Source organism: Armigeres subalbatus, chromosome 2, assembly GCF_024139115.2.
Source record: "Armigeres subalbatus isolate Guangzhou_Male chromosome 2, GZ_Asu_2, whole genome shotgun sequence".
In the NCBI taxonomy this organism is placed as follows: Eukaryota; Metazoa; Arthropoda; class Insecta; order Diptera; family Culicidae; genus Armigeres; species Armigeres subalbatus.
In genome coordinates this window covers 42032458-42045064 of record NC_085140.1, presented here as the reverse complement: position 1 = coordinate 42045064, position 12607 = coordinate 42032458, and the positions used below count along the sequence as shown (strand labels likewise).

At 41.6% G+C, this 12607-nt stretch overlaps 1 long non-coding RNA gene across 1 annotated transcript; it reads right to left on the bottom strand.

Moving 5' to 3' along the window:
• Nucleotides 1-11591: 11591 nt before the first annotated feature.
• On the bottom strand, nt 11592-11950 carry LOC134214730 (uncharacterized). Its single transcript, XR_009979887.1, has 3 exons — nt 11856-11950; nt 11735-11800; nt 11592-11675 (listed from the first exon to the last, which is right to left on the bottom strand). It is a non-coding gene; the product is annotated as an uncharacterized LOC134214730 (long non-coding RNA).
• Nucleotides 11951-12607: the final 657 nt, after the last annotated feature.

Here is a 12607-nt window from a genome sequence, read left to right as displayed (position 1 = left end):
GCCCAGGGAAGTCGAGACAATTTCCAATCCGAAAATTGCCTAGACCGGCACCGGGAATCGAACCCAGCCACCCTCAGCATGGTCTTGCTTTGTAGCCGCGCGTCTTACCGCACTGGCTGAGTAGGTCATTTGGCCGAATAGGTCACTTGGTCGAATTGGTCATTTGACCGAATAGGTCAGTAGGGATCCTCTAGACAAATCATCGTTTTGTGGTGAGTTATATTTTGGAGTGACAACCGTATTGATTCTATAGGACGGTTTGTTCGTTTTGACCCTAAAGATTTTTTAAGTGGTCACACAAAATTTGAACAACTTCTACCAACAATGATCAAATGCTGTATTTTTTCACAGTACAAATCCATAAATATGCTGAACGATCTGTACTGGCCAAAATCTCAACATTCCATCACAGTTTTAGGATATTTGGTGTTCAACTTGTTGCACCAATATGAGGACACTAGATCCCTCATTTATCACCCATAAAAATTTTGGCGAAAAATTAAAATGTTCTTAGGCGGCTATTTTTTTAGTAGAATTGACAGATTTGATGAAGGGTTGGCTCGAAATAAAAATTTATTGAGTAGATATCATAGAAAGGGAATCAAGTCTCGCAAAATTCTAAGATTACATAGCTGACGAAATCCATATAAAAAATCGTTCATGAATACTCACAGCATATCGGAAAATCTGTAAAAATATATAAAGCTCTTTTAGTGGAATGTATTCAACCGTCTAAGACGAATTAGGTACTCTTCATTTAATTCCACCAATTGGTGGAATTAAATTGAGAATACATAATTCGTCTTAGACGGTGGAAAATCTGTGTATTTTAAGGGAAAATATATAAAAACCTGAGAACACCTTTCTACTTTTATCAAAGCATGTTCTTGGAGAGAAATCAATTCCCTCCGGATATTTTTAAATCGGATAAATCTGGTGCCAATTTGTAAAAAAAAAACAGTTTTCTCGAAATTGTGCAAAACATATATATATGCAGTTTCTCAAACAAATGATTAAAATTGTTTAGTAAGTAGGGTTTCTACTTTTCGTTTGGCAAGGACAGTCAATCTTCCATGAGACCTTCTATTGAAGGAAATGTTTGATTTTGGTTCTGGTCCTAATTTAATGAGTTTAAAATAAGAAAAGTTATGAATTCGTTGTGTATACTCCATATAATTTATTTAATGAATATTACTATTATGTGGATTAATAAACCAATTGAATATAAAGAAAGCATTGAAAATGTAGAATATAACAAATGGTAGAAATAAATTAACATCATGTAGAACATTATTATAATGAATGTAGAGAAAATATTTTTTGGTGTATCTAATGTTGCTACAACATTGCCTTTAAACTTCGCACTAACACAAACTCATATGGTACTACTGAAAAACCGGTGTTCGCTATTTGGTGGAGTCAATACAATGATGATGATGATGATGATGATACAACCATCTATTGTAGCAAGGCACCTGCCGATAGCACTGGCCATATCTGACAATCGATTTGATCATGTTTAGGGGAGGGAGGGGCAATATGCCCTACCTAAGCAAAGACTGTTTCAATGTCTTAGCTGTAACGATTTTTATGGGTATTTTTACCTCATACAACAGTTAAACAATATAGCTAACTGATGCCATCTAAAAATTGTAGAAAATCTCAATCATATTGATAATATTCACATTTCAAAAAAGTGGTGATATTTCGCTGCCGGAAAACTCATGAGGCAAAACGCCTTCTAGCTGGCAGCTATTAGGGAACAACGCACCGGCGTCTGCGAATCAGCATTCTGGTATGGACAGTGCGTGGAGACGCATAGTACATTGTAGATTAGTTATTGTAGGGCGTTTTGCCTCGCCGAAATGTTATTTTTTTCGTCAAAATGTGGAAAATTTCGGTTTTTCCAGCCTTCTTATCTGTTATTTTAACACTTTTTTCGCCTAACCTACCTAATTTCAGGTCTAGTTTCGTTACGGCCATGCCAAATACGGTAAATAAGAGGGAATACTTAAAAGGCGTTTTGTCTCAAGGGGGCGTTTTGGGGTTTCTTCTCCTATATTATTGTTTGCATTTCATCAAACTCCTGTACTGCCGTTATACGCATACTTGTCCCATGTTTGCTGGGATTCCCTATATACATGGGACAGTTATGCATATAACGGCAGTGTATGAAGGATCAAAAATGGGTGGGGTGGTTCCATAAGCAGAGACACTTATGCGAAATCGACGGGATGAATAGAGAAACTCCTTCCAGAAGAAAGTTCTTACAAATAATAATACAAACACGCCCTCGTTTCCCTGATTGACCCAATAGATGGGGAGAAGAGCCCGCCCTTTATCCACGAAATGTTAACAATGGGAAGTTGGCGATTCCACTCTTCCTATCCTAATCGCTTCAATCAGGTGCCCTGACAATCAGGTGCCCTGATGGTTATTTCATATGCAGTTAATAAAATAGTTTTAATTCAATTATTTGTATATACAATGGAATTCTCTCACCAAATTTTCTTTTGTTTGTCCGGGATGCACGGAATCCTTTCTTCAATACCAGTCAATACCTTGAGGCAGAACGTATCCAATGTTTGAAAAATACAAGTGAGTAATCGATACGTCTCAGCTTCAGTACCGTCAATACCGTCAATACCGGTAATACCTGTAAATATCTGTATTTGTGGAAAGTTCAGAAACAAAAAAAAAAGATTTGGACTTTTGGGAGAGAAACAATATTTATTGGCAAACTTCAAATGTAAAAATGATTGCTTGCTGAGCTGGGTAAAGTGAAACATGATTAGACATAACTTGAGAGCTCTCGATACTAAACATCGAATTGAATAAAGAAATGAAAAACAAGAACAAGAAAACCTGAAAAGACAAAATTTCCTTGCCGACAGTTTCGATTTCGGCTTACTCTGTCAGCTAGAATTCGGCTCGGCTTGAAATACACATTTTTTAATCTGTTTCTCCGTCCCAGGACATAACATGATTCTTCTCCTAATCCGCATCGGATTTTGTTGGCAATGTTGTCAGCTGCTGAAAATGCTATCAGATTCAATCGAAATTGTCAAGTATTTGTTTGCACTTAATCCCTTCAGATTTATAGTAGGAGAATTATTCTTGCTTGCAAGAATTTCGACGTTAGCGCAGATACAGCCTTTTAACTGAGAATAGACCAGAAAAATCATCCATAGAGGCATCTTCTTCGTACCGATCGTCAGCTGTGGTCATTGCAAGATCTCGTCCGCTTGCTTAATCAAAGTAGTTCAGGAGGCCTTGAAAAAAAAAACTAACAAAAAATGCCGAAATCGTTTCTGATCGATTGCTTTACGGCAGGATTATACAAAAAAGCAGAAAGATAGGCGTATTCTGATCTATCTTGGATTCGTTCTTTGAGAGCATCGAATAAGCTGGCGGCAATTTATTGCCGATTTCACCAATTTGAAGAGTTATGTGTAGATTGTGATTTGCCCGCTTCTTTTTCTCACACCCACTCTCATTTCGGGTTGATCGATTTTTGTTGATCGATTTACCCAATTATAACCCATTACTAGTTAGTCACATGTAAGCGTGTACACTAAATCGATTCCCGCCATGATTTGACGTCCATTTGTTTTCAGATTGGGCACTCACACTCAAATATTATACACGGAAAATCAAACTTTTTTGAGTGTATTGGGTGTGAGAAAAAGATGACTGTGAGAAAAAAAATCTCGCAGAACTCTTATAAAGTGCAAAAAGCGCAATATGTGACTTGATTTGAAAATTCCTTGAAGATAAAGCGTTACGACCACTTCATAGTGCAAGACTCACGACATACTAGTCCCACAGTATAACGCACCCACTTGGAAAAGTGGCCTCGCTCATAAGTGATAATCTTTTGTAGGACACCATTACAATTCAATATTAGTTCTTTATTATTGAGCTGCAATGGAAAAAATACTTCCATTTTCACTTAAATTTAACGAATTGCAAATATTTTACCTCACCCGACTATTCAATCCATTAAGACAAAACAAACAACCATGTGTTCACACCATTATTGTATATCAAATTGAATCATTTAACATCTTAACTCGGGCGTTTTGGCCCAGGTCCAGTTTTAAAACTTATGTTAAATGCGTTAGAAAGTCATAAAAATCCTGTTGTTTTGAATTGGATATCATTGTGACATGTAGCTAGTTTGGTAAGTTTGGTTTTTGTAAGGTTTTTTCAATTTGGCAGATTATTCTCTCCTGTTGTGATTCCCGATCGGAGCTTTTTGCCTTTCTCGTACACTAAGTAGGACTAAAGGCTGTACAATTGTGTACATTCGCTCCTAATACAAACTTTTTTTAGAATGCTCAACGACCCACAGTATTATATACTATCGTCTTTTTTTTTTTTTTTTTTTTTTTTTTACAAGGGAAAATGCATTTACACACTAACCCCGTACACGTGCTTTGTAGTTGCCAAACTACCACACGGAAGGGTACTGGAGTGTCGGACTCGACCATACCGGTAATACCGACTAAACTCCTTGGCTCCACCATCGTTTCCCCAGGAACTACCTCGCAGTACTACTTGGGGGACGGCAGTACTAAGCGTACTCACTCATTATCGCTCACACAGGCACTCGTCCCACGCGAGACTGACTTGGGTGCTCGCACCCCATTCACTCCATTTGAGTCTTACTTGGATGCTCTCCCGGACGCTCCGCTGCCATGCCTCGAGGTGTCAATAGCGGTAACTGCCTGGGCCTACAGATATTGCGCTACGACACTCTGCCTCAGCACGAGCAGATCAATCACACCACTGCCGAAGCAGACCATACGCTACCCTGCCGAAGCAGGGACACTCCCCATGCACCACATGTGCACAACTGTAGGTGTGTGGGTACAACCCACTGCTACCCTGCCGCCGAAGCAGCTTCTCCAAAGACCATTCGCTCCATGTGACCCTTTTTCGGGTGCTCACTCTAACACTCCACTGCAATGCCTCGAGGTGTCGATGGGATACCTCGACTCCTGCCTCAGCATGTGCAGTCCATACTCAGACTTCTGCTGCGCTTTGAGGTGACAATAGCGGCGGAGACACGCTATGACACTCCTGCCTCAGCACAACCAGATCACTCACTCCCTGCCGAAGCAGCTCACGCGCTACCCTACCGAAGTAGGTACACTCCACAACTTATTCTAACACTCCACTGCCATGCCTCGAGGTGTCGATAGCGGTATGTGGGGACTAATCAACGATACTACGCTACGACACTCTTACCTTAGCATGTGCAGTCCATACTCAGACTTCTGCTGCGCTTCGAGGTGGCCATAGCGGCGGCGACTCGCTATGACACTCCTGCCTCAGCACAAACAGATCACTCACTCCCTGCCGAAGCAGCTCACGCACTACCCTACCGAAGTAGGGACACTCCACATGCCAGTTGGCACTCCTCCCTGGGCTTGTGCTTTTGAAGCGGCACACAGTCGCTTTGATAGAGTCCGCTTACGGGCACTTGTGGTTTTTGGGAGGGATTTTAGCAGAGCCCACTGCTAAATCCCACCACGCCCTAGGCAGTTCTCCTGACTCGCAGACAGCTGGGGAGGGTCGTCAAGCCCTTGGACATCATGCTGTTCCTGCTGTCCCTGCTGCCCGAATATACTATCGTCTCGATTCGACGAATTGAGGTGATGTCTGTGTGTGTATGTGCGCAAAAAGTCTCATATTTTTTCAGGCACTTCTCCTAAATCGGTTTGTCGGCAACAAGTTGCGTTTGACACTCGGACTATGGGATCAGAAGTCACAGCGAAAAAAAATTTCGCCAGAAGCACGAAAAGTGTCGCCCACTTTTAATGCACTTATTTATTTATTTATTACCAGACTAAGGCCGGAGTGGCCTGTGCAATACATAAAAGTCTTCTCCATTCAGCTCGGTCCATAGCTGCACTTCGCCAACCACGCAGTCTGCGGAGGGTCCGCAAATCGTCCTCCACCTGATCGATCCACCTTGCCCGCTGTGCACCTCGCCTTCTTGTTCCCGCCGGATCGTTGTCGAGAACCATTTTCACCGGATTACTTTCCGACATTCGGCCCGGCCCATCGCAGTCTTCCGATTTTCGCGGTGTGAACGATGGATGGTTCTCCCAGCAGCTGATGCAACTCGTGGTTCATTCGCCTCCTCCACGTACCGTCCGCCATCTGCACCCCACCATAGATGGTACGCAGCACTTTCCTTTCGAAAACTCCCAGTGCGCGTCAGTCCTCCACGAGCATCATCCAGGTCTCGTGACCGTATAGAACTACCGGTCTAATAAGCGTTTTGTAGATAGTCAGTTTGGTACGGCGGCTATTCGATCGGAGCGATTTGCGGAGTCCAAAGTACGTACGATTTCCTGCCATGATGCGTCTCCGAATTTCTCTGCTGGTATCGTCATCGGCGGTCACCAGTGAGCCCAAGTACACGAACTCGTCAACCACCTCGATTTCGTCACCACCGATAGAAACTCGTGGTGGGTGGGTTACATTGATCTCTCGTGAGCCTCTTCCTATCATGTACTTCGTCTTCAACTTGTTAATGACGTTTAGCTTCGCTTTTCAGTCTGATGTAGGCTTCCTCCATCTTCTCAAAGTTACGTGCTATGATATCTATGTCGTCGGCGAAGCCAAATAGCTGGACGGACTTATTGAAAATTGTACCACTCGTGTTAATCCCTGCTATTCGTATAACCCCTTCCAAAGCGATGTTGAATAGCAGACACGAAAGACCATCACCTTGCCGTAACCCTCTGCGGGTTTCGAAGGGACTCGAGAATGACCCTGAAACTCGAACTACGCACATCACCCGATCCATCGTCGCTTTGATCAGTCGTGGCAGTTTATCCGGAAATCCGTGTTCGTGCATTAGCTGCCATAGCAGGTCCCGATCGATTGTATCATATGCGGCTTTGAAGTCGATGAATAGATGATGTGTGGGCACGTCGTATTCACGGCATTTCTGCAGTACTCTGCGAATGGCAAACACCTGGTCCGTGGTGGAGCGTTCGCCCATAAAACCCGCTTGGTACTGCCCATCGAACTCCCTTGCAATTGCTGCTAGTCGACGGTATCAAATTTGGGAGAGTACCTTGTAGGCGGCGTTCAGCAATGTGATTGCGCGGTAGTTGCTACAATCCAGCTTATTGCCCTTTTTGTAGATGGGACACACGACACCTTACATCCACTCCTGCGGCAAAACTTCCTCCTCCCAAACCTTGGTAATGACCCAGTGCAGCGCTCTAGCCAGTTCCTCACCACCGTGTTTAAATAGCTCTCCTGGTAGTTGGTCAACCCCAGGGGCTTTGTTGTTCTTCAGCCGGCCAATCTCCTCCTGGATTTCCTGGAGATTCGGAGCCGGTAAAAGTATGTCCTGAGCGCGTTCTCCCGGGTCCATCACCATACCGTAATCTTCATCTGCCACATCGCCATTCAGGTGTTCTTCGTAGTGCTGCCTCCACCTTTGGATCACCTCACGCTCGTTCGTAAGAAGGTTCCCGTTTATGTCCTTACACATATCAAGCTGTGGCACGTGGCCCTTACGTGAACGGTTTAACTTCTCATAGAACTTTCGTGCGATATTAGCGCGGTACAGTTGCTCCGTCTCTTCACGGTCTCGATCTTCCTGCTGGCGCTTTTTCCTCCGGAAAATCGAGTTTTGACTGTTGCACGCCCGTTTATATCGAGCCTCGTTCGCCCTCGTGCGGTGTTGCAGCGCTATCGCCCATGCTGCATTCTTCTCTTCTACTAACTGTTCACATTCGCCGTCATACCAGTCGTTTCTCTGATCCGGGAGCACCGTCCCAAGTGCAGCGGTTGCGGTGCTAGCAATGGCGGATCGAATATCTCTCCAGCCATCTTCAAGAGACGCTGCGCCTAGCTGCTCTTCGGTTGGGAGTGCCACTTCAGGCTGCTGCGCGTATTCTTGGGCTAGTCTACCGTCTTGTAGCCGCCTAATGTTAAGCCGCGGCATCCGACTTCGACGCGTGTTGTACACCGTCGAGAGTTTTGAGGCATACTGCAACGAGGTAGTGATCAGATTCAATATTCGCACTGCGGTAAGTGATATAGATATAGATATGATATAGATATGATATAGATATGATATAGATATGATATAGATATGATATAGATTCATATTCCGAGCACTGGTTACATGGAGATTTATCTGAAACATTTCGTTATTATTTAATAAATAAACGAATTTTCTCGGCAGGCGTTCTTTTTTTTTGCCCTACCGATGAAAACAACTGATCTATTAAATTATTTTAATTAATGTGCCATGAAGTCCTCCAAAGTGAAAAATGTGCTTTAATATTCGGGATGAATCCGAACGGAACGCTACCCTTTTTACGGTAATGGTGAGCAAGAATTTTTCAGTAGACACTCAGAAGATTTTCCAGTAGAAATTTAATGGAATTTGCTATGTATATTGTATACCTACTGAAAATAATTTCTCGTAAAAATTCCAAGAAATTTTTTATGCAAATTCGTGAAAATTTCTCCTTCTTCTTCTTAAATATCAATTTACAATTCTTTCAAACAAATAGACTGTTAAAAAATCTAAATAGCTCTTTAATAATGCACGGAAAATATTTCTTTTAGAATGCACGAAATAAAAATTAATTAGCATTTTTTTTAAGAAAGAACTAATTTTTGACCAGAATTTGTATTATGGAAAGTAGTGACATTTAAATTATTCAATCGTTTTTTTAACTTCATCCATTTAAAAGTTTAGTCCGGTTTATAACATGGGTCAACCAGTCATCCGTATTTTTTTTTTGAAAAAAAAAGCTTGATGCTTTATAAAGGCTATCCTTGACGTTGCAAAATATTCAGATAGTAAACTAGCATCCAGTTGACATCGGAAGCCTAGCGTGGTACCGAAGGATGGTCTGCAGGGAGGACAGTATGCTATGAGAGTCGATTTTCCTTTTACCCATTCTATCGAGAAAAAATTCCAATCAGTATAGTTGGAAGTTGTATCACATCTCGTCCAAATGTTCACATCTCACGATAAGCACAAAAAAAAACTTTTCGCTCGAACAAAAGACCAAAAGATAGTAAACTTCATCGTTGCCTTTTTCCTCAACGTTCACTCTGCCACTCACCTCTATGGTGTCGCTCATGCACCATCAACCCAACTTATTTAGTCAGAGTCGAGCGACACATCAACAGACAAATTCATAATTCATCTCAAGCACGAGAAATGGACGAAACTGATGTGTGTCGCTCAAGCTCTGCTGGCCGCCGATGCAAAGAACCACCTTCCAGTGGGAGATGAGGGAAAACGCGCCTGATGAAAAGCTTGGATCGGTAAATATGTGCTTCAATTGACAGCAAATATTTATAAAAAATCATGATCAATAACCGTGGAAATAAATTTATAGAATACAAAGCTTAATACTGGATTTAATATTAGCTGGCATAAGTAAATAAGCTTGCAAATAGATAAGAAGAGACGGTACATCAGAGAAATCACTTCTAGGGTGTTAAAACGAAGTTTATGTCATTAAAAATTAATATGTTTTTTTCGTTCTCCATGTCATACATTTGCTATGAATCATCGTATTACTGTAATCATTAGAGCATTTTTCCTCATCTCTCCTAAAATATGTTTATATTCTTTCATCAGCATGCCTTCCTTTAAACGCGAGAAAGGGGAAACGTGGGAATGATTTCCATTTCACGCGATTGTTGTCCACTACTCTTCGTGTTCTTATTCCTGCCTTTGTTCGGGTGCCCCCCCTGAATGGCTGACGGTAGTTCTTGTTCATTTCGTGATCTTTGTTATGTATGCATGATACAGCACTGATGCTATATAGGTGCAGAAAGGGTGGAATAAAGAAGCCCGGTCTTCGGTTGTTATGATAAGCAGAAGTTCGAGGACATCAAATCTATGACGAAAAATAATTCATCGGGGAAATAAATTAGCATTTTCTTTCAAAAGTTTCCTAATATCTTTTTGAGCTTTTGGAGAATTTCAAAAAGATATAAAAAAATATGGTTGGGCGAAATTCCAGTGGGAACGTATAGTTGGAAAGAATAAAAATGTGTTCGTCGAAGAAGGAGGAAGTTGATGCGGAGATGTAGTTTCTTGAAGTGTGTGATATTTTGCTCCTTGTCAGGATTAGACAATATCTTCATTGTTAGGTGGATGGGCTTTCTGGAGAAGGCTGGTATGAATGGTTGGGATGACCTCGGACGAATACAAATAATTTGAGCCTGTTTGCATCGTACGAGCATGGTTGAATAAGTTGGAAAGTAGGACCGGAATACTCTTCTGAATTTGGTCGGAACGTGATATGAATGATATCTTTGTTTGACGATGCGGCTTCATGCACTTAAAACACACGATCCGTATTTTTGTATCATGTGTTTAATCAATGTTAATGAACAAACTCGATGTTTCCATACCAGCCCCGGTCTTCGTAAGAATAAATGATAATCATTAATATTTTCACCGCAGTATTCTATGTTTGTCGCTTACAAAATTAAGCTGTAAAAAATTTCTTTAGAAAAAACTGTCATGTCAATACATCCTGTCCTGTTAACAAGTTCAGATAATAACTCGTTATTGCATTTTATAGTTTTCAGAGGTAATGTACAGTTGTTTAACAGAATTATTGTTTTCTTCAATCATGACCGGTTATGGTTAAACCTATTGTAGAATACGCATTATCATAGTCCATAGTCTAAATATATAAGTTATTAAGAAATGGAAATAAAATGACGAGCTCGGTGGTCTAGTGGCTACCACTTCTGCCTTATAGGCAGGAGGTCGTGGGTTCAATTCCAGGCTCGTCCCTTTCCTACTTTGTATTTCTATCTTAGTTCTTTCTGTGTTTCACGTTATACCAAAACGATTCCTACTGTTATAACCTTTCCACACAATCCCAAAACCTCCCGCGGCACCTGTGAGCAGTGTTGGTAAAAACTCAAATTCTCAAATCTCATCCACTATTCAAATCAAGCGAGATGCAACTCTCTCCCGACTCACGGCCCAGGAATCATCCATGATTCGACTCGCGATTTTCATCATTGCGTGATTTTTGCGTGCTGTTATTTTTTAAATTCATCGGAATAACTTTTTTTGCTTTAAATAATGGATAACAAATCCATACATAAACATAACATACGCGTCTATTGGGTATAGACACTTTTTGGAACGAAATCATTTTTCGGCGAAAGAGCGAAATGATGCGATTCTGCGTGAAAAACTCATGCGCGATGCTCTCCATACAGAATCGCAAGCGAGTCAGCCCGCGCATGAGTCTTCGGTGAGTGAGATTTGAGCATGATTCTACCAACACTGCCTGTGAGAGGTCGTAGAGTTCTCTGCATCTTTCTTAAGTAGGTGTCCAACAAACCATCCTTCCCCTTCCTCAGTATTCGCAAGGACGTGGCCAGGACAGATCTCGACTATTGGAGAGTACATTACTTCCATCTAAGAGTTAGTGATTAGTCCCAAATCAATATCTGTGGTAACGGATGAAAGTGATGCTACTCTCATACAAAAGTGTTGGCTTGTACCACCTACGAATTTGTGCGAACTGCTAAATGCTAAATGCTAAAATGCTATTAAGAAATGTGTTCCGAGAACAAATTGGCCTTTCCGACTTCTTTTAGCAGATCACGAAACTCCGTTTGGGCGTGAAAACAGCTTTAAGCTGGAATATTTATTTCATTGTTTAGTGCTATCTAACAATCCAACAAGTTGACTACTTACAATTGTTCGGTTTGAGCCAATTCAAATTTGTTCTGTGTTCGTCTACTATAGTTCGTCTACGCTAGTCTATGAAAAATATGTGTTTAGCTTTAGGTTAGATTTAAAGAATGGTTGCACTTACAACTTGAAATTTTCAATATCTATCTGTGATAGCAAACTGTGATAAGGATTTTTAGTATAAGTATAAGTATTTTAAATTGTAGTTGTAGGAATTCACTGTAAATAGACATAGGCATAAACAAATTAACTATAAATATTAATTATTTCCACTCCACCACGTACACGTTCGATTCATCCATCCAATTCACAAACATAGATGACGGTTTATTTTCATTTCTCCCAATCATTCTTCGGCTGACGTTTTACTGACATCTCAGACCGGTGCACCCCACAGGTCAGTTGCGGTGACACGGCGGAGCAGTGCTGGCATCAACATCCTCCCCCCCGTAACACTGGCCATCGGTTCCAGTTTTACCACCCAACTCAACCTCCAACACGGCCAGCTTTGATACCGGTCGACGAAATATTCCTCTTTTAAATAGTTTGAACCACAGCTTGTCGAACTCTACCGTCTTTTGCTGTGATGACTTCTTTAACCCTTCCTCGAGTCCAGCCATTCCTTCGGTCTCCATCCACTATGAGGACCAAATCTCCTACCACTTCATCCGCTTCGTCAGCATCGGAAGATATTCTCGAACCCAACGTTTCCAGAAGATGTCCAGTTGATGTTGTATAAGGTTCCATGAGTTTTTCACAGCAGCGGAAGGATCGATGAAATGTACTGCAGGTTGACGAACACCTGTAGAGCTACCCAACAGGAAGTGGTTTGGGGTAAGTGCTTCACCTTCGGCAGCGTCTACAGGTAGGTATGTG